We start from the raw sequence: 23,540 nt of genomic DNA, 5'->3' as shown, positions 1-23,540 counted from the left end.
CACAGAAATCACCCACATAGGAATTTTGAAATCTCTTACTATAAAGGCTTCTTTCATTATCTACCTTTCCAGAACATCAGATAATCTCTGTTTACCTCCAGAATGCCTCTGGAAACCACAGGAATTATTTCTCAGTCACTTTCTTTAAGCTTGGGGTTTCCTACTAGGAGACTGAATATGGAATGGTATTGAAGTTCTATCAGGACCACACAGAGGTTACAATGTTGTGCAAATATGACAAATGCATGAGAAAGGAATACACTGAAATAAAAACAGTGGTTGTATTAAGGGGATACATATTTTGTCATTAAAAAACATTCATGTAATTTGTTTACTAAAATTTCCAGAAGAATCAAAATTACATAAATCAGGAGGGAAAAAATACTTAGGTCTTTAAAAGTACTAATGTTGCTTCATGACAAAATTTTATAATAGAAACTCTCTCATAGCCATAAATTATGATAATTCCATGGTTTTCTCTTTTTATATTTTAGAACCTCGGCAGTAGTACAACACTTGGAATAGTAAACAAGGCTGAGTAGCTTTAGAGGAAGGCTTATGTCAATAAAAGGCTTCATTAGCATTCTCCTGGATACAGTTTAGTGCATTGCCATAGGAAATAATATTGCTGCGAATTAGGTAACTGTAATTAAGTATTTTTTCCAGCTTTAATTTTCATTACAAAAATATGGTTACCTCCACATCTAAATTTGCTTTCATATCCCTGATTTAAGAGCAGGTTGCAAGATAGGTCAGTTGTGCTCTTTGAAAAATACCTATAACTTCATGGAAGAATGGCCCATATTTACAGTCTGGGAAGTAACCAAACTAGAAAATCTAATGTTATGTTTCTGCTGATTTACTGTCACTTTAATGCTGTGTTATCACAATCCTCTTATTCTTTTATAGTGTAGGGTAGTTTTAGGTTAATGCACATTTAATGAAAAGTGAAGTGAATGGTACTGGGCCTATGCAAATATAACGGCTATCACCTGAGGGAATTGCCTCTTAATATTATGTATAGCTATTTGTAAAATACAATCCTGTACAGTTCTAATTATGATGGCAGAATTTTAAGTCCATGATAAATTTGGGATAGGATAGTTTATAAGTTTGTTTGATATTCAATGGCTTGTTTAAAGACATCTCTGTCCTTACTCATGGGCAGACGGGTTGAGGATGCAGGGTTGAACAGATGTTCCCCTCTCTTTGGGGGCAAAAACGCTTTCCTCTGCTTTTGCAGGAGAAAGGAAAACATGGAGGAAGAGGTGGATGAGCTTCACAATGTCATATGATAATGCTTGACTAGGAAAGGGAAGTGAGAGTGCATTTTTAAGGAACTATTTATCCACTATAAACAGTCCCCTCCTTGTCAAAAGTTTCTTTGTTATATTGTTTTCATATGCTGAACCAGAAATATTTTGGAGGGGGAGAACCACTGAAAATATAGACCTCAAAGATATAATCTGTATAAATGAAAATGTAAGAAATGGAGCATTTTAGCTGCCTTGGTAGATACATGAAGGTTATGGAGCCCTAGTCTCTGTGGCAGCTCAGAACAAAGACATAGATTGGAACTCACTCAGCCACTTTTCCCTACAGGAAGCCTTTAATTTCCTTATTTGTGCAACGTAGGGTTGTTTGAAATTTTCTCAAAGTCATCTCAAAATCTTTTATTCTATTTTTCAGAATAAAGCTTTGAATTCAATAATCATCCTGCAAACTCCTACATCTGCATGGCTCATGTTGTTTTGCTAACCCACTTCACCCTCTTTGGTCAAATGAAGCTTTTAATTCTATTTTTTCAATTTCTTTAAATATCCCCACATCTTTTGATATTTAAAGAATATCCCCACGTTTAAAAAAAAAAGCAGATGTGGGAAAGTGATTAGGTTAAATAAGTGATTTTAAGTTATGGAAATATTAAAAAGTCATTTTAGTTCAAAAACTATCTCAACAAAACAAGCAAATAAAAAATAAAAGAAATGTGATGATTATACCTTTTCGTACTTGTAAATAATAAGATCAGTACAGAAATCTCCTTTACAGATTATGCCAAATCCACGTTCCAAAGGAAAACTCATTCACAGATTGCAATCCTAGCTTTCTGCCTATAAATTTTGCTTAATAAGTGATAGATATAATGGGGGAAAACTGGAACCATGGCTTTGGATCTAGAGAAGTTAGTAATATTGTCTGCTGCCAGTGTGTTTCTGTGTCCAGATTGAGATACCTGTGATCTTGAGGAAAGCATTCTATTTGCAGGACTTTGGCAATGGAGGTGGAAATTTGAGTGTAAGTCCTATCTGGGAAATGGATCTGTGATTTTTGATGGCCTGAAAAAGAAGAAAGTGAAAAGAAGCATGTATTAATGTTTCTGTAGCTGGAATTAACAGATTGGATTCGCTTTTGAGGTTCCTACTTTTGCAAAACATTGATAATATACTTGCTTATATAAGAGGAACACAATATTTGTTCAAGAAAAGTAGTTTGTGACAATCAAGAGTTAACTGTTTTGCACAGAGATGTGAAAGGATAGTATTTGATTGAAGAGATGATTGTTATGTGAAATCAGTTTTGGCTTCCTTTTGTTGGGCCAGAGGCTGCAATTTGAAGCCTGGAATTTGAAAGACAGAGGGTAGTAGGCAGGGAATGCTGCTTGGCAGAGATTGGAAAAAAATCTGTAGCCCAACACAAGGCTGAAGAGAGAATATGGCCAAACATATAACCTGGAAAAGAAGGAAATGCTAGTTGGGGTAATATATTGAAAATTCTTCAGTTTTCTTCCTTGCACTGTAATTTCATTGTACTATTGGAAAGCCTCCATGGTATTGAACATGTCAGCCTTGTGTTGTATGCTAAGGAATGAAAGAGAAGGCATTGTTGAGCTTTCTGGGCATAGAGAACTGGGGAAAAGTGTAGCAGGTGAAGTGGTATGTGTAAGAGCTATTGTACAGGGAAAGGTGGAGTCAGAGGGACAGTAATGATAATATCAAAACATTTGTCAGACATTTGATAGTGCCAGCCATTGTCCTAGGTGCCAATGGGCTTGAATCTCAGCAATATTTGGGGAGGGACCTATACTTCCTATAGAAACATGGTGTGTGGCTTGGGATATTACTAATAATATGAGAAAGAGAAGGTGAGACAAAAGCCTGGAGACCCAGGGAAACAGGATGGCTCTTACTCATATCCAAGGAGAGCACTCACATACACATTCTTTTCCAGAATAGGACTTCAGGCAGTGGAGAAGCAGTTGATGACATGTAAGACAATCCTATTACCTATTATAAGAGCAATTGCTATCCTGTTACAAAATCTGGAATCTAGAGAACAGAATTGTAGTCCAACTGTACTATATTTTAGCTGTGAGTTCTAGGGCAAACCTCATGACTTCCTTGAGTTGCATTCTTCATACCTACTAACAGATTTGCGAAAAAGACAAAATGAGGGGATCCCTGGGTGGCTCAGCGGTTTAGCTCCTGCCATCAGCCTAGGGCGTGATCCTGGATCAAGTCCCACATCGGGCTCCTGCATGGAGCCTGCTTCTCCCTCTGACTGTGTCTCTGCCTCTGTCTCTCTCTCTCTCTCTTTGTCTCTCATGAATAAATAAATAAAATCTTTTAAAAAAAAGACAAAATGAGATTATTTGTAAAGATGTTAAGTTTTTAAATCCCAAATAATGTTAGTCATTTTCATATTCTTCTTTTTATATCCTTTTCTAGTTATACCTTAAAAGATTAGTGAAATGATAAGTTTGGGAGTGAGATAAGTAAGGAAATAAATTAGTAAAAAATGCTAAATCAAGAGTAGTCCTTATGTATATTATTCTGACAGTTCCCCCTTAGTTCTTCAAGCACTGGGGTGAGATACTTAGGGAATCTTACAAAGCCACATATCTTAGTTTCTTTCCTGAACATACAAGTCTTACGTTGATTGTTCATAGCAATATTTTTCCAGTTTTTAATATTACGAAGTTATAAAATTAAAGGAGTAGATGAAACTCTGATTAACCATTGAAAATCTAGTTAAGATGTATAGGTTAATAAAAAAAAACAAAAAGCAAAACCTGAGACTCCTCTATCAGTGGTATATTATACATATTACTAATATCCTAATCAGGAATATTATAGAGTAGAAGGTAAAGAATAATAAAAGTGAAGATCAGAGTGAGATCTAAGTATAGAAATATTTAGAGGGCACCATTTCCCTATTGGTCATTAAAAGCCTACAATATCTAGGGTATACCATACCAGGGGCATGTTAATAGATTATGAGTGACTGAGTTAATGATTTAACAAAACAAAATAAACATTTGAAACTTTTAAAAAATAGTTTTAAATAGTGGGATTCTTGTCCCCAAACCAGAGAGTGTTTTCTTGCCAGAACCTAAATAAATTGTCACTTAAGACAGTAGTCTGAAGAGTTTTCACCAGTAATTTTATCTTCCCATAATATATCGATACTTATTTTTAGATCATTTTTAAGTAAAAATTAAGAAATCCAAAAATGTCAATAACTTTCCATTTCATTCAAACAGTGAAAATATAAGGATTGTAATTTATCCTGATTGATCCTCTACACTTTTCTCATTATATTTCATAGCTTCTTCTATATTCATGTTTCAAATATATTACATTTTTAATATAATGGAGCCTACCCTGGTGACTTTCTGTATTTATTTTGATCAATTAGCGAATATACTCCTTTCTTTAGATTAATATTCTGTAGCGGAAAAGAATGAATCTCTTTGGCATTCATGCGGAAAAGTTTAATTTACTGAAGACAACTCCCCTGTATATTGGTGCTACAGAAAAGAAGTTGGCCTCTTCCTCCTACAAACCCTGTAGGAACAATTGGAATCAACCATAAGTTTGGAATATGTCCACTTCACACTGGTGTTTACCAGGCCACGTATGCCAAGTTGGCAGGGGAGGGCAGGAGCCAAGGTTCTGCCGTGTTATAGTGCTGTTGGATTACAGCATGTGATCACACGCTAAGGGCACTGAAACTTGCCTAATCATAAAGTTCAAAAGCTCCAAAGCCCAGGATCAGAGGTTATCTTCCAGAAGCTGACATCCAGAGCTGTCAGATTGCTGTGAGCTATTCCAGTGTGTGCAGGACAGTGGGGAACCCACAGACCAAACTCAAGTCCTGTCTCTGAAGGGTTTGCTCCAGTGGATCTCTTCCAGCAGGCCTGGCAGATATGCTGCTCAACACTTGCCTGGCCTTCAAGAATTCTAACTATATATGTGAGTCATGAAAATCAAGCCAACAAATACTACTATATATCTCAGTAAGCATCCCTTGTTATGGCTTTATAAATATAAATAGATATATATGTATAATTCAATTAATTAAGTAGTAATTGTAATAGTAATTTTGTATTACCATTACTAAGTATTATTTTATCCATGGCAATGTGGAATTCAATTAGTCACAGTGTCTCTTTTTTCTTTTTCTTTTTTTTTTTTTTTAAAGATTTTATTTATTTATTCATGAGAGACACAGAGAGAGAGAGTGAGAGAGGTAGTGACACAGGCAGAGGGAGAAGCAGGCTCCATGCAAGGTGCCTGACGTGGGACTCGATTCCGGGTCTCCAGAATCACACCCTGGACTGAAGGCAGTGCTAAACTGCTGAGCCACCCAGGCTGCCCTCCTTTTGATACTTTTTTCCCTTTTGCTTTTTAAATTAAACATTTCAACATATACTATTAAATCTAAGATATGTATGTATGTATGCACAATTCAGATTTAACAAATTTTAGCATTTTCCTATATATATTCTTATTATTTTTACTAAATTTTAATTTTCTTTAGGGAAATAATAATACAGGTATACCAAAAGACCACCTTCACATCCCTCCCTGACTCCATCTCTTTTCCTCTCTTGTGACCAATCTAGAGGTATAAACTCTCAGGGAGTTTCTAAGATAAACAATATATTTTTCTTTCGTTATCAAACCTTTGTGAACAGTATATAGTATTATTTTATATATCTTTATAATTCATACATTCTTGAGTGTGAGTGGTATTGTAATTATACAGAAAAATGTCTTTGTTAACTGGCTATATATTGTATTTAGATAGGAGATGTCACAAGATTTGCAAATTGCTTTCAAATGGTTCAGGAAGATGTGTGTGCGCACAGGTTTGTAAAGAAACAACAAATGAAACAATGTTGGCAATTGGTTATTCTAGGTGAAGAGTTTATCAGTGTTTATCTTACTGTTCTCTCATTTTTTTTCTGTAAATTGGGAATAAAAAGTTGGGAATTTCAAAGCCACCATGTAATACACATCATTTCTTAGTGGTGAGAGGTATTGGCTTAGTTGCTGCTTAGCTTTGGGGCCTGACTTGATATCATATGCTACATGTTCTAGCGCATCATATCCAAGACATGGACTGCATTCTCATTGAAATGGAAGGTGATTGGGCTATGATTCTGGGTCCTCCATTCCATGTATTTCTGGGGCTTGTTTAGTTGATTAGCAAGCTCAGTTGTCTCCCTTTTTTTCCTGGTCTGTGGTCTTCCTGATTCTATGTTCTCAGTCCAAGAGGTTGATCTTTCAAATAGAGAGGAGCATTCTTTGTTCATAAGTAAACACGTAGTAGTGCTCTCAGTAAAACAAATATTTTTAAGGTAAAATTCATGAGATCCTCAATTCGGTGTGTCAGGGCACCTTTAACTTTGTCCAACTCTGTGACTTTATTTCATTATTGAAATGTATTTGAGGGGCACCTGGGTAGCTCAGTCAGTTAAGATCAGACTTGTGATTTCAGCTCAGGTCATCATCTCAAGGTCGTGGGATCCAGCCCCAGTCTCGGGCTCCATGTTGAGGCTGTTTGTCAGTCTTCCTCAGCTCTTTCCCCTGCTCATGCTTGTTCTCTCTCTTGCTCTCAAATAAATAAATAGATAAAATATTTAAAAAGAAAGAAATGTATTTGAGATGACTTAAGGCTTAATTTCTCCCTTTGGCAAACAATAACTCTTTACAAAATACTAATCTTAACAATGTAAAAAAAATAGTCTTTTTCAATGTAAAATGATCTATCCACTTTGGAAAACAAGTTTGGCATTTCCTCGAAATGTCAAGCCTGTAGTTATCATATAACGCACCAATTATATATTCCTAGCTGTATACCCAAGAGAAATAAAAACATACATCTACACAAAAACTTGCACATGAATGTTCATATCAGCATTCCTCCCAGTGTACAAAAAGTGGAAAAAACCAAAATGTCCATCAATAATGAATGGGATAAAAAATGTATTGATATATCCCTACAATGAAATGTTATTCAGCAATAAAAAGGAATGATGTACAGATACATGCTACACCATGGATGAACCTTGAAAATATGTTAAGTGGTAGAAACAAGTTACAAAAGACCATGTGTGGTATAATTATATTTGTATGAAAGTTCCGGAATAGACAAATCTATAGAGAAAGTGCATTACTGATTGCCTGGGGCTAGGGTGGGGATATGAGGAGAGACTGCTAATGGAATGAAGTTTTTTGGGGGCAAAAGATGAAAATGCCTATATTAGATTATGGCAGCAGTTGTGCAATTCTGCAGATATAATAAAAACCACGGAATTATATACTTTAAATGACTAAATTTTATGAAATGTGAATTATGTGTATCTCAATAAAGCTGCTAAAAATAGTCTTATTTTATGAAGTTAGGCCAAACAAAATATTTTAAGACTAATTGCAAATATGAAACTATAAATGATCTTTGCTTATTTTGAATCTTCTAAAATGACAACTTTAATATACTGAAAGTGGGCTATATTATTAATGTCAGGAATGAATAATTAAAGTTGACATAAATTTATCTGAAAATGTAGCAGTAGTACCATACATATGTTAATATATGTTGATATGTGTTTTTATGATTACTGTTCAAACACTATAGTGTATAAAGAGGCTAAGAATTGTCAGAAGTACATTTCTTGCTGTTAACCTATGCTTATTTAAATGTTGGATAAAAAGGAAAGGAACATTGAAATTAAATATATATACATTTTAGGAAAGAATGATTTGTTGTTATTTTTTTCTATTTCAGAAAGGACAATTTATATGCCAGTTGTGTAAGGTGATTTTTTTAGTAAATTGAAAGTCTTCTGATACATGGACAGTCTATATAAAATTCACTCACTTAGGCCCTTGGGATGCTTTAAGTTTTATGCAGCAAAGCAGATTCATTAAGCAAAAGTCCCTAAGAAACTTACTTTTCAGGAGCGATTACAAAATTTAAACAGTAAACATAATAAATATTTGAATTGCATAGTGTATTAGAAAATAAAAGAGCATTGAAAAAAGATAAAAAATATGAAAGTGAAGAAAGAAGATCAAGAATGCAAGGGGCAAAAGGTTAGAGTTGCCACTACTGAGGTAGGAAGGCTAAAGGCAAAATGGGTTTTGGTATGTAAGTGTGGGAGATCGAGAGTTCAATTTTGACATGTTGGTTTTGAGATATGTTAGACACGCTAAATGGAGAGGGTGCATTGGCAGTAACACAGACAAGTATGCAATTCAGGAGTGTGATTCAGGCTGGAGGTATTAACTGGGATGTAGTAAGTACATTGGAGTTAGCATTTATAGACATGATAGTGGATGAAATCATCAAGGTAGTGAGTGTATTGAGAAAAGAGATTTTGCAACATTCAGAGGTCATTATAGAAGACAAGGAATCACCAAAGGAGATTAAGGAAAAAAGTACACAGTAGCTCAGCCACAAAGGGTATGTGATGTCCTGTGAAGTGATTGTTTTACCCAGACCTGGCCCTTGAATAAAATTTTGGCATTTATGGCAACTAAAATCTCAAAATGACAATAATGACCTGAGGATTTCTTCTTTTTTTTTTTTTTTTAAATTTTTATTTATTTATGATAGTCACACACAGAGAGAGAGAGAGGCAGAGACACAGGCAGAGGGAGAAGCAGGCTCCATGCACCGGGAGCCTGACGTGGGATTCGATTCCGGGTCTCCAGGATCGCGCCCTGGGCCAAAGGCAGGCGCTAAACCGCTGCGCCACCCAGGGATCCCCTGAGGATTTCTTCTGATCAGGTTTAAGCTATCCACACTTTAGAGCTTACTGGATTGCCCATCTTACCTTGAGTTATGGTGTTCGTAACTATGAGCTTCAGTGGAGAGGTGGTGATATCTGAGCTTATTAAACAGGCAGTGAAAAACTGTAGGGAATTGCTGTATTAGGTGAAGATAAAATTGCGGAAAGAAGAGAAAGAAATTATGTCCAAAATTGGAAGTTGGAGGCTAGGAGTCATTTTAATTTGATTATTGAAATCTCTTTTATACCTTAAATTGATAAAATTGGCTTATTTATTAGAACAAAAAATTCCATATTCTAATAGTTAAATGGTTTGTATAAAATAATACTCCTTTGGATCATTCAGAATACTTTCAGTGGTTTTTCTGTTTCCTGCTAATAGGCTAATGATGCCCTGGATAACAAAAAGATTCCAGAGACCTAACATTAGTGAAAATATATTGCCCAGCCTTGCCACACATACAGAGTGGATAGTCAGTAAAGACAGCAATTTCCAGATCTATTCATAATGAAATAGGAATTGACACACGTAAAAATTAGCCAGCCTTAAACAGGTAGGCAGAGGGTTTCGTTCATCTTAACCACTAGAGGATCCAGGCTGAAGGAAACACCAACAATTTATGGCACTGTCATCTCAATGGCAATGTCAATCTCAAGGCTTCAGGGTTCTTCCTGACTGGGTCACCGTGGAGACAATGAGGTTTGAATATTAAATGCTCATGCTCATGATGACACATCTCTTCAGCTCACGTTTTCCTGATGAAAACAAGTCACTTGGCTATGCCTATTTTTCTGGATAAAAACAGATACATCTTCTCTGTGTCTGGAATCAGACACCCAGATGTGTTGGGGGATACTAGTGATGTCTCTTAGACCCAAGTGTCCCTTGTGATCCGATAATCAGAACTGCCAAGCCTCTACCTGCCTCTTGTACCTCCCTCTGCATTTATAAGCCTTGAGTATTTGAATTGGATTGGAAGTGGTGAGGAAAGAAGAAAAAAGTTCACTATGACCCTTGAGGAATTTGTTTTTGATAAAGAGGGGGGTTTGGCATGATAGCAGGGAACTGTGGAGTGTTCATGATTTTTTTTTAAAAGATCATCTTAGTTTGTCTTAATGGAGTATTTTGAATTATTGAATGATAATGATAATGATAATTATTGAATGATGTATTGTCATTCCCTTTTTTCTCCTATCACATTTATTTTCTCTTTCTCACTAGGAGGACCTTCTTGCTAGTTAGAGTAAGCCAGGTCACCCATTGATTTTGAAATGAGTAAGCATATCAAAAGAATGATGGCAGCAAATTTAAATAAATAAACTCAACTTTGAAATCTCATGTATAAGAGAAAAAATTAGATTTGAGCAGAGTAGTTCTTTTTTCCCCTACTCTCAGACTACATTGGAGACTCCTTTGGCTGGGAGATGATTATCAGAGAGAGCCCACAAAAATAGGATATGCATAAAAAGAGACTCTTTCCAAAGATTTTTTTGCCAAGGCTTAGATGATAAATGTCTCAGAAAAGTAGATACACCTGCAGTAAGTTGGAGCATAGTGGGGATGTGAGAGAGAGGGCCTTAAGGAGAATTTTGGAATGTGTACAGCTGAAATTTAACGAAGAAATTGTGAGGCATGGACAGTAGGCTTAAAAGGGCCAAGATGAACTGAGAGAGTATAAACTTGATGTGAGCCAAGTAAATTTTGATAGAAAATTCTCTCCTTAATTGCCTGAAGCAAGAGAGAGAAGAAGCAATGTTGGGGAGAGGATTGGGGGTATAGCAATAAAGGTTCTATAAGGAAAACTTAACAGAAAACCTTGGGGTACCACTGACTTGAAGTCACAATAAAACCATCTTAAATAGCAGAGTTATTATAAGTTAACACTAAAATACTGTAATATACCTTTAAAATTTTTAAGATGTAAAACTTTCCAAGGGGGGAAGAATCATCTTCCTTAGAATGCCATTTTAGAAGCTTCTGAATTGTTTATTTGTTTTATCAGCTCTGGAAATGTTAAAAGCCTTTTGGGAATATGTTGATGTTGAAAGAAGTTAATACATTCCACATGCTTCTATGATTTTCTATTAAGTTCAAGTTATTTTACTCATAAAAAGTAATACAATAAATCCTTTTGATTTTGTTCAGTTTAACTCTATAGTCTCTGCAGTTTTTCTGGATGAGAGGAAGCGTGATATAATAGCACAAACACCGATGGTCAGATATGGTTTGCTAGATGTGTGCACCTCAATTTTCCCAGCTGTAAACGGGGCTCATAACACATACTTCGCAGGTTTGTTGTTGTGAAGACTAAATGACTAATATGTGTAAAATGATCAGTGAAGTCCCTGGCACATGAAAGATTTTTGGGCAAAGGTAGGTTACTATTTTTGTTACAAAAGATCTTGCTATGTATATATGTATGTACGTATGTATTTATAAAAGATTTTACTTATTTGAGAGAGAGAGTACTAGTGGGGTGGGGGAAGAAGTGGAGGGAAGGCAGGCTCCCCACTGAATGGGAAGCTGGATTCTACTGGGGCTTGATCCCAAGAGAATGGGATCACCATCCAAACTGAAAGCAGACCCTTAACTGACTGAGCCACCCAGGCACCCCAAGATCTTGGTCTCTAGAAGCAGCTGTTCTCTTTTGATAAAATCTCTTTCTTTATAAAAATAATAGAAGTTAGAGTTAGAAGGATTTCCATAGCATGAACTTCAGTCTCTCACCAGAACTGGGCTTGTGTCTTTAGAGTTCCAGATGACATTTCCCCCACCTGCCCTTGAATTATTTCATTATTACCATGCACATGATGTTAGAAGGGTGCTAGCTCAATAAAAGAGAGATTGTGATATTAAAACATTGTTCTATTAATTCAACTTTCCCTCCTCTGGGAGTCCCATAGGTTGGTATTTATTCTGCCTGTGGAACTATATTGAAAAAAGCCTTTTCTATCTTCTACCTGGAAATCCTTGAAATAACAAAATATTTAAAATGTTTCCCCTACACTTATTTCTCAGGGCAAAAATAATCTTTGTTTATAGATGTGGATTAAAGTATAAAATCATTGTCATTCAGTAAATATTCATTTTTGAGGGCACAATTCAATTTAAAACTACACTTTAAAAAGGTCACCTCTCACTTTTTTTCTCTTCTGAAGCAATGTTACTATCAGTCACTCTTTGCAATTTGGTAGAAACAATAGTAATAGCAGAATTACTAGAATTCTGGATAATGAAATAGGAACGTGTAACACATAAGATTTAGCCAGATAGTTTATAAGTTAGGCAAGATTTAAAATGCTGTATCACTTGTTGGAGGAGAAATATAACTGAAAACAAAAAGTTCTCTCAACCCAGAAAATCTATCTGCAAAAGTAGAAGAAAGAGAAAATAATTATGTTATTGTATAAGCATTAAACCAGAGTGTGATGTGAATCACAGGCAATCTGCTAAGATACTGTAGAGACAGAAAGAAATCTCATCCTTTTTTATAAAGCCAGATACCGATTACACATGTTTACAAGTTAAACAATTAGATCTCAAGTAGGAAGGAATTTATAGTACCATTTATTATACATAGTTTATTCTAAATTCACCTGGTAATTGGGGTGATCTTCTGTGTTAATTGGTTTTATTCGAAGAAAAAACAAACTTCTCATATCTTTATGACAAAAGGTTGTTTTGCAACTGGGAGCAGATGCCCTCCAAAGTTAGGCTCCTCCTACAGCAACTGGGAGATAGAGGTGACATCTTCCTGGATATTTCCAATTTCAAGAGATGGATCTTAGGTCCTTGATTAAGACATTCCTGGATCATAAAGCTGGCAGGAGGCTTATTTAACTTCTAAAAGGATTTACGTATATTATGAAGAGACAGAAAAAGAGCTTACATTTTTAAAGTTAATCTAAAAAAAAAGGGGAGGGAGGAAAAAAATCTCTTCCTTTATTTTCAACAGAGAGAATTAAGCCTCTTAATTTTAATTTTTTCTGTCCTTACACCTTGTAATCCATGTTTGTTATTAGATTTTGGAACATATATTATCGTAGAATACTATGAACTAGAGAGGTTCATTCCTGGAAATTGGTATGCTCCAATATTTTATGTGCCATGTAGGAACACATGAGGAATTCGAAGAAAATAATGAAAGGAATTTGGGTGTGTTGCAAAGACGCTTTGACACCTAAGTTTATCTTATAATAGGATGATAGGATCTTTGTTACAACCTCTGGAGAGTTTGAGCTCTCATCTTGATTCAAGAAGAGATGGAAAGAAGTGACCCCCACTTCAGGGCAGAGTAGAGCATTCCTGAACCTGATATTTACAAAAAGTATGCCAGTGATGCATACCAGAGTTCCTTAAGACTCAATTAAACATTCGGACTCCCAAGACACTTGGCATGAGTCTTCTCAGGACAGGAACCACAGCCTCCAAGCAGAGCAGCACTGGGTGTTCCTTGTTCCTCTCAGTGGGAATCCCTGCATAACAGTCTGTGTAGCAGTTCATAACAGTTGTCAGGGAGCTTCCTTCTCCCTGGGTGAGTGCTCTTGTTCAAGGAGATGGAACCCACGTTGGGCACATGTGGGAACTGTCCTGATTTAAAAATCTGCTTATAAGCTATATGGGCCACAGGAGAAAATATCTCTTATGACAACTATGTAGATATAGTCTCCAGAATTGCTGCAAGCAACTGTTAGAAGAGTCACTGAACACAGGGAAGCTAAACCATGGCATGTCCAACAGGAGCTTTTAGTTCATTGATAGTCTTTTACATATAATTTAGCAGTCAGGGTTTTTTTGAAATAAGGGATGTTGAGATATCTGTGTACATACATGAGTTGAGATATCTATATACATATATGACAATTTATATTTAACATAGCTATAAAGTTAAGTTGAAAATGAAACAGAAGCAGAGAAAAGGATTATGTTAATCCATGATCCATCATGATCTTAAGTGAGTTCTTTGTTTTAACCTCAACTTCTCATCTCTAAAAGGGAGATCATGTCCTTATCTCATAGTATAAGCTGTATAGGTGTGACATGACAAGATAGGAAAGCACAGCAATCAATCGATAAGTGTTCTTTGAAGCTGTCTGTGATGGTCTTATGAAGTTATGATGGTTCAGATCTTGTTTTGGGAGTTTTGCTCTCTAGAGGCACTACTGAGAGAGAAAACCTGGAAGTATGAAGAGTACCCTCCCTCAGATCTGGAAAATGCCTCTTCAAGACAAACATCTGTAGCAGAATTGTAGCAAACTCATCATAATGAACAAACCTGGACAAACAATGAACAAACATCGTTCAGTTTTACATGAACGATGGACAAGTTATGAGGCCAGGGGATTTGGGTTTCAGTCTAAGTCCTCTCATGCTTAGTTGAATAGAAATCATGTAGTCTGCTAAAAAAACATTAACCAGGATAAAGCAATAATATACTTTAATATCATCCATAATTGTGTAGGTATGTGTGTGTGTGTGTTAATTTTTGAACCAGCCTGCTTCCTTGCTTCTCAGTCTTCAAGCTTTATCTTACATTTGTACCTTCTGTAGAAAATCATGTCCAAGAATCCTAGCTAGTGTTGATCTTTTGCCTCTAAACTTGATATCAGTTATATTCAGGTTATTTAAACCCTGACGTATGTCTACCAGATTTGTTTTTGTGGTGCACAGGAATGTATTCACAATACTTTGAGTGTTCTTTTTAAAAATGTAATACTCTATGCATAGTGGCTGAATTTTGATGAATGGTTGACAAAGGGTGGTTAAAAGCAATATGGAAGAGTAAAGTCCTCTTAGTGGATACCTTCTTTCCCATCCCAAATTAATGGCAAGGCTGGACGGATTCATTTTTTTCCTTGATGTAAGGGTCTCATCAACGCCTTGAAATATTCTCAAGTCTTGTTTTCATTTTTTTTCTGTTGAATTGTATTTTCTGCTCTGAAGTGTTAAGTCTCACCTCATTCCTTTGTTCTCATCTTTTCCAGCCCTTCCCAGCAGTGACTATTAATAAATTCCATGAGCACATTCAGCCCTGCAGTGTACTGGAGTCAGGCAGGCAGGAGGTACGTCAGCAAACTGAGCTTCCCTAGCTGAAAAGCAGTGTTTATCTTGCTATATTCTGATCCTTATAATTCATGTGCCAGGGCTGAGTGCTGGCACCATTTGAGCCCTCTCTCTCAGTAGACTGTCTGCTCTTCTCTCTTCTTTGGGTACAAGGACTTTCCTGAGTTTGGTGCTCCCATCAGACTTGCCATACACCTCTCTCTTGTTAGCCCCATTTGTTCTGGATTCTTCTTCGTCTTCCCAGTTACCTGACTTGTTATCTCAGTTTGACACTCAGTTCTTTCTTGCACTACTATTGACTTTTCTTAGGAGGTTTAGTTACTAACATTAGAAATAATTATCTCATAACTTCTCTTGCTTCAAACTCCCCCCAACCCAGTTTCTCTGCCCTCACTATCAGCTAATGATCTTCCTTCATCCTTCGGTTCTCTCTGAGAGTTTTATCATGTCCCAGGTTCAAATTTAGAAAACTATAGTTGGGGATCCCTGGATGACTCAGAGGTTTAGTGCCTGCCTTCGGCCCAGGGCATAGTCCCGGAGTCCTGGGATCGAGTCCCACATCAGGCTCCATGCAGGGAGCCTGCTTCTCTGCCTGCCTGTGTCTCTGCCTCTCTCTCTCTGTGTGTCTCTCATGAATAAATAAATAAAAATCTTAAAAAAAAAAGAAAACTATTGTCATCTCAATGTATCTGGTCCTTTTTCTATGTATAATGTTAAAGCACGTGCCCTTCGTCATGGCATGTGGAACTCTGCCTGTCTATAATTTCCTCTTCACTGATACTCCTCTAAATACTCATGATACTACGGCTTTTGTCTAGAAAGTTATTCCCTGTAGTCCTTGCAAGACTACCTTCTTCCCATTCACTGAAACTCATTTTAAATGTTATCACCTTAGGGGCACCTGAGCAGCTCAGTTGGTTAAGATCACAATCTCAGGGTGGTGGGATCTAGCCAGGGGCAGGCTTCAAGCCTGTGTGGAATCTGCTTATTCCTCCTCCTCCCACTCTGCCTCTCCCCTCTCAGTGCCTCCTTCTCTGCCCCTCCCTCCGCTCGCAAGCACCTCTCCCATGTGCATGCTTCCTCTCCCTCCTGCTCTCCAATAAATAGAATCTTAATTTATTTAAGAGAGCAAGAGAGATAGCACAGAGGGGTAGTAAAAAGCAGACTCCCCACTGAGCAGAGAGCCCAACATGGGGCTGTATCCCAGGACCCTGAGATCATGATCCAAGCTGAAGGCACACACTGAACCAACTGAGCCATCCAGGCACCCCCCCAAAATAAAATCTTTAAATGTTACCACTTTAGAGACAACTTTCCTGACCACCTGACCGAAGTAGATCCCCAACTGTCATGGGTGTATAACTCAGTCTGTGATCAGTTTCTTGCATAGTATCTGTCTATACTTTATCAGTTGTCTCTATTATACTGTAGTCCTTGAAGGTGGGGAGCGTGCCTCTCACCTGGTCCCATTGCCTCATGTATTGATATTTAAGCATTTTGCCAGTATTTGCTAAAGGAATAACTGCTGTTTTCTAAGTTAGATGTAAACTTGCCATCCCTCTCTCGGTTTCAAGCTCTCTACACATACCCCAATTCAAACACGTTTGCATATATTGAATCTCAACTAAGTATTTGGCACATTCTGTTTTGAATTCTGAGTTGCTGCATATGGAGATGACTTTAAAAAAATCTTAGGGCCGCCAGAAATTTGTGTAGGAAATCCATCAGCTTGTCTAATGACTAAACACACGCTCCATTACTCAGACACCTCACGGGCTCACAGTTCCCAGGCACCCTTCATCCTTGGACCACAAAATGCAGAACTTTCCAAAAGGAGGATTTTTCTTCCTGCATGTAAACGACTTGTTATAGAACTCTTACCATGTGTTCAGATGCTGCTTTTTAATTTGGACCATTCACACCAGTTTTGCTCAGCTTGGCTGACTTCTTGGGCTCTGTCTCTGAGCGGGACAAGGTTCTCTGAAGCAGTCTGGCTTTGTCGCAGCCCCAGTTCTTATGGCTGAGGTCCACAAGACATGTTCCATATCAGGGACATTCGTTTACAAGTATTTTGTTTAGATGACAAAACAGAAATCATTAAGAAAAAAAGCGCAAACAACTTTTAACGGTTTCCAAAGCACAGGTATTATTAAATTGTAGCAAAGTACTATAAAATAATCTATTATAATAATTATTATAACTTACTGGCTATAAAATGTAATATTCTCTATTTCTTTACCATTAATGGTTAAGAGTGGTAAGAGAAAAGCTAGTGTTTATATAAAGCTGCAAATGAATTATCTTTTAGCATAGAAAACATAGGCTGAGCTTGAAAGTAAGGTTCCACTTCTTAGTTTTTTGAGATCCTGAAGAACTTTTTTTAACTCAGTAAAGCAACTTATCTAAAAACAAAAAGCCATAATCTTTTTTCTTTTAAAGTTTCTGGTTATTTTATTGTCAATCTGTGTGGTATTCAACTTTTAATTAGCTGAGTGGAATATAAACATTCATTTTGTTCTTCACGAGGCTAAATGTGAGTACTGTATTTTATCTCCCAAAAAATTATTGCTCACATAATGACCATATGATTTCAAGAGTTCCAACATATTCAACTTTTTAAAAATTACTGTTGCATGCATACACATATACTATAAATTGACTTTTGTAGGACAGAAAACATTTATGCAAAGATATAGGTAGGAACACTTTACAGATCAATAAATTTCCTTTCTTGAATATAGCCATTTGCCAGACTAATGTAGATATATGCATAATTATGGGTATAATTATGTGAATATTATGAATATAATGTAGGTACTACACTAAATTAGCCTACTCTGGCTCAGATAGATTAAAAATGTCTGGTTATATTATTTTATGGTAACATAGTTTTATATTTCCATTATATAGGAGATAATTTCAAGTAATAGCTGCCATTATACCCGAAGCCCTATTTTGAAACAATGGCACATACTGGTAAGAAAATAAGTGTTCTAATTCAAACCAATTTAATTCAATTCAAAAAACGTTTCTCTTGCATACTTGGAGTTTGCTCAGAGTAGATCTTACACATTCTACACACACACACACACACACACACACACACACACACACACATTAATTATGTGAGATGATGAATGCATTAATTATCTGATCTTGGTAATTCCACAATGTATATATATCAAATAATCATGTTGTATACTTTAATTATATACAACTATATTTGTCAGTTATTTAAAAAGTTTTTTAAAAATGTCTCCCTTACAGATATGACATAAACATTTTAAGTTCTTGTTAGGTAGATCTGATAGCTGCAATTCTGCATATATCTCTAGGCCAAATCATGTGACTTTGAGATTAATTTCTTCTTTAAAACAATATTCTTTGGGAAGTGTTTCTGGAGACATTGATTCTACTGAGCTATTTATGCCCATAGTAGCTTTTACCTTTGCAGTTCCAAGGTTCATTGTAGCTGTGGGCTCATGTGAATGTTTCACTGTTGCTGGGGTGATTTATTTTTCATTTTTAAAAATGTGATTGCAGGACTGAACACCTTATAATACAGAAGAGCTCAATATAATGATGTTTTATATATTTTAAGTGTCCTAACATAACTTTTTCTCTATATGCCTCAATAGAACAATGTCTATAGCAAATGAAAACAGCTGTTGTGCCTAGTAGTCATCTATCTTGTACAGAGAGTTACCATATTGATAAGAGGGGATTTAGGACAGAGTATCAATTTTTTATCCATCTTCACCTTGAAAGGTCCATTAGATATGAAACCTTTATTGTCACTTATACCTGAAAGTGACAGAAGGAAAGGTCTTATCCAAAGAGCAGCTGTCCCAGTCATACAGATTTTGTGAAAATCCCATCATTAATCAATCAGGAATACTGATGATCAGTTAAAACAGCAAATGCCCTTGACCTCTATTTTAAAGTTGCCATTTTTACTTGATTGATGGTGACATTCACTGAGAAGAAAGCTGTAAAACTGTACAGGAGGATTTGTTAAGGACAAAAATGTGTTTTAGGAAGTTCCAGGAAGTATTTGGAGACAAAATAACTGAGGATTTGATTTGACATAATTTTCTATAAGTTTAGTACTGATTGAGTAAATTCCGCAATATGAAACTAAATAAATCATGGTATTTCAAATTGGAGAATATTATGACATATTCATTTTGAATTATGTACAGTACGGAAGTGATGTGGTTCATTAGGATTAAGCTCTGTGGGAAAACAAAGAACAAAAAATAATAGCTCCAGTAATGATTCTACTGCAAATAGTTATATTAAATAAAAGAAGAAACAACTATTAAAATCCATAAGGACTAATAATACTTTACTAAATAAAAACTATATTTGAAACAAAATTTGCAGTTAATTTGGAAAAAATATCACACAAATTTTAAGTACTAGTCTAAATTAATTGCAAACATAAAATATTAATACTTACTTTTGACTTAAGTAGAAACTATGTCACTCTGGCCTTATGGTATATGTATCCATGACACATTTGACTTCCATCATTGCTACACATTGTTATTCTTCTTTGTTTTCTTATTTCCAAGGTACCTTCCTTTGAAGAATGTTTCTTCCCATGGCAAGTAATATTTTAAAAGTGAAAAATCTGCATATTTACCATCTTGGTAGTGGGAGCTTATTGGAGTAAAAGACTAAAAGATATCAGAAAGGATCTTTTATATCAGTGAATTCTCCTTTGACCTCAACAGCTTAAAATTTACTTTTCTTGATGTCAGTTAGGAGATGATTACATTTGCAACCATATTTTTTGCTGTAGAATGAGAAAGCTTTGTCTCAGTTTAGAGGGTTGTGAAGTATCAGTAGTGGGTGGGGACATGAGCTTATCTCTGAAAAGACATCACAAAGCTAGTTAGGTACTCCTTTCCAACAGTAGACAATCCCTGGGTCAAATTCATCTGTAGAATGACCCTTGGACTGGATTAGTTTATGTAAATTAATTTAGAAAAGCAAAATTAAATAGAGGTATGAATATATATATACACACAGAGGATAGAATATTAACAATTCTCAATGTTAAATACATCAGAATTTAAACCTTAGATATGCACTAGTTTAATCCTATTAGTTATTGGATCTCAGAAGTATTCCAATATTATAAACTTTTTATCCTATTGAAAGTGCTTCTGAAAATATTTAAAGCTTATAGTTGTAAAGAGTCTTGAGGGGAGGAGCCTGCTTCTCTCCATAGCTATAGAGAGATTAGGCATTACTGGAGATTCTTGTTTCTCTTTTTAAAAAAATCATTCAAGAACATTAATTTTTTGACACTAACAATGAATTGTTCCTGTTCACTGAGAACTGAATCAATTAGGTAGCACAGGTATTTTAAATCAGTAGAATTGTTCATATGGCATATTTGAAATAACATTTTAATTGTATATACTATATCACTGTGAATATTAGGTTGTCATTAAAACCATGCTCTAGATGAATACTTAGTATCTGAGGAATTGGTCAAATTACAAAGTCAATGAAAATAAAACTCAGGGGGCTCCTAAGTGGCTCAGTCAGTAAAGCATCTGCTTTTTGTTCTGGTCATGATCTCAAGGTCCTGGAGTCAAGCCCCTTATCCAACTCTCTGCTTAGAGGAGAGCCGATTCTCCCTCTACCTCTGCTTCCTGCTTGTGCTCTCTTGCGCCCTTTCTCTTTGTCAAATAAATAAACAAAAACCTTAAAAAAAAAAGTCAGGTTATGAATCTCTCTGTACAATGGATCCAGTGTAATCTGCTTTACATAAATATGATTTATATAAAAAGGAAATGGAGCTTCTTTTAGTGGTAGGGTTATGGATGATCTTAAAATCAATACTGTGTTCAGTATTTTTCTTTCTTTTTATCTACGTTAGTTTTAGTTTTTGTCCAAATTATACATGCCCATCATCCGAGTCAAAGTATTGTATAGAACTTGTTTCAACACACAGCAGTCCTTCCTTTTTCCCCCTCTTGAAGTATCCACTTGCAGCTGTTTCAGCCAGCTCTGTTATTTCCCCCCACAACTAACTACTTCTTTGTAGTCCCTTCTGTTGGCTCTCTAGTGCAGGTGCTGTCTTTGGGTTCTCTTGCTTCCATCACTTTCCACCAAATAGTAGCAGGTTCTCTTGATAGAGTTATGTGGCACTTTTGGTTGCATCAGTATTCACTGTTCACATTTTATGACCATAAATATGCTGGTTTTTTTCATAACTTTTTGGTGTTCCTGGAATTACTAATGGCCATGTTTGTTGTTGTGTGTTTCTTTTTCTTTTTTTTTTTTTAAGATTTTATTTATTTATTCAAGATACACATAGAGAGAGAGAGAGAGAGAGAGGGAGAGAGAGAGAGAGGCAGAGACATAGCAGAGGGAGAAGCGGGTTCCATGCTGGGAGCCCGACATAGGGCTGGGATTCCAGTATCACACCCTGGGCCAAAGGCAGGCGCCAAACCACTGAGCCATCCAGGGATCCCCGTTTGTTTATTTTTCTAAGTATTTCTCACTAATGCAGATTTATTTTACCAGTTATCTAGTATTGCTCTTTCGGGATCTAGACAGATTATGTATTACATAAATTTTATCTTTTTTGGTGGTTATCTTTCGATACCCTCTATTGTGCTCCAGTTTGGGCTGGTTGCCTTTTATGCTGCCTTGGGAGTTCCTTTCAGTATTCGCCTGGGCATATCAATCCAACATGTTTCTTTCTTTCTTTTTTTTTTTTTTTAATCCAACATGTTTCTGATGTTGGATCTCCTGTTTGTTATGTCTCTCCCCTTTCTTAGTTTACTCTGCCATTTTAGGTGGAACCTATTCTTCAGAGGCATCCTGAGAAAAATGAATGCTGAAAATGCCCTTATTCTGCACTTGCACTGGACTGGTGTTTAGATAGGCCTAGATTTCTGCATGGGGAATTCTTATCCTTCATAATGTTGAAGGTATTGGTCCATTGCTTCTAGCTTTCATGTTGCATTTCAGAAATATGATGTATTCTGATTCCTGCTTTTTTTTTGTTTAGTCTTTCTTAACTTTTTTCTCTAACCCTTTGGAAGGTGCTAGAATCACCCTATCCAAAGTGTTCTGAAATTACAAACGTAGTTATCTCACTTCATCCATTATGTGGACATTAACAGATCTTTGCACCATGAAAAATTATGTCTCTCAATATTTTTTTGCTTGCTTGTTTATTTGATGTTTTACTTCCCTCAATTGTTTATAATCTCTTTCTTTCTGGAATGCTTATTATTCAAACATTAGACCAGATGGGCTGCTTTCTGATTTTCTTATCTTTTCCATTATATGTCTATTATACTTTTTGTTATTTTCAGGAATGCCTTCTCTATTTTATTTCCAAAACAGCGATTGATTTTCTGAAATCTCTGCAATCAAAATTTTAATTTTCAGGAGTGTTCTTTTTTCTCTTTTTCTGAACATTCCCCCCCCCTTTTTTTAAGATTTTATTTATTCATGAAAGACACAGAGAGAGAGAGGCAGAAACATAGGCAGAGGGAGAAGCAGGCTCCATGTAGGGAGCCCGATGCAGGACTCAATTCCGGGACCCCGGGATCACGTTCTGCTCAACTACTGAACCACCCAAGCATCCCTGAACATTCCTTTTAATAGCGCATATTTTCTCTTTCTCTCCAAGGCTGTTGGTTTAGTTCTTGATATTTATAATCTAAAGGAAGTTAACATATCTGGGTCACCTGTTCATTAGCCTGGAGTTTTGACTTGGGGTCCGATGCTTCATATATTACAAATACATTGTGGTTTAATCATACGCACACACATACATACACATGTATGCCACCGAAGTTTTAGAACCACCAGCTTCAGTACCTTGCCTAAAATGATAAATGACAGAGCTAATATTTAAACCCTAGTTGATGAGATGCCAGTAATTCATGTATCCCTGAAATGCTGCTGGTGAGTTTGATAATGTGGTAGTATTCATGTCAACCACTCTAAGACTCTGCTTTGATTCATGATGCTATATAACATAGGAACTAATTGCACATATGAAGAAAAGTCTGCTTAGATTTGACTCCTGTGCGATTGTAAGCAAGTTACTTATGGCCCATTGTACCTCAGTTTGTTTCTACGTAAACTGCATATAATAGTATTGACCTCATAGAGTTATTGTGAAGATAGCAAGTATTAATATATTCAAAAGAGTTAGAAAAATGCTTCGCAAGGGGAAACACTGTTGAAGCATTAGATATTATGGACTGAATTGTGTATCGCCAGAATTCACATGTTGAATTCTCCCAGTGTGACTCTATATAGAGATAGGGACCTTGGGAGGCAATCAAGGTTAAATGAGGTCATAAGAATGGGGCCCTAATCTGATAAGGCTGGTGTCCTTATAAGAAAATGGAA

The sequence above is a fragment of the Nyctereutes procyonoides genome, unplaced genomic scaffold, assembly GCF_905146905.1.
Source record: "Nyctereutes procyonoides isolate TBG_1078 unplaced genomic scaffold, NYPRO_anot_genome, whole genome shotgun sequence".
Lineage (NCBI taxonomy): Eukaryota > Metazoa > Chordata > Mammalia > Carnivora > Canidae > Nyctereutes > Nyctereutes procyonoides.
The sequence above is the reverse complement of the archived record's forward strand: the minus strand, read 5'-3'. Positions refer to the sequence as shown.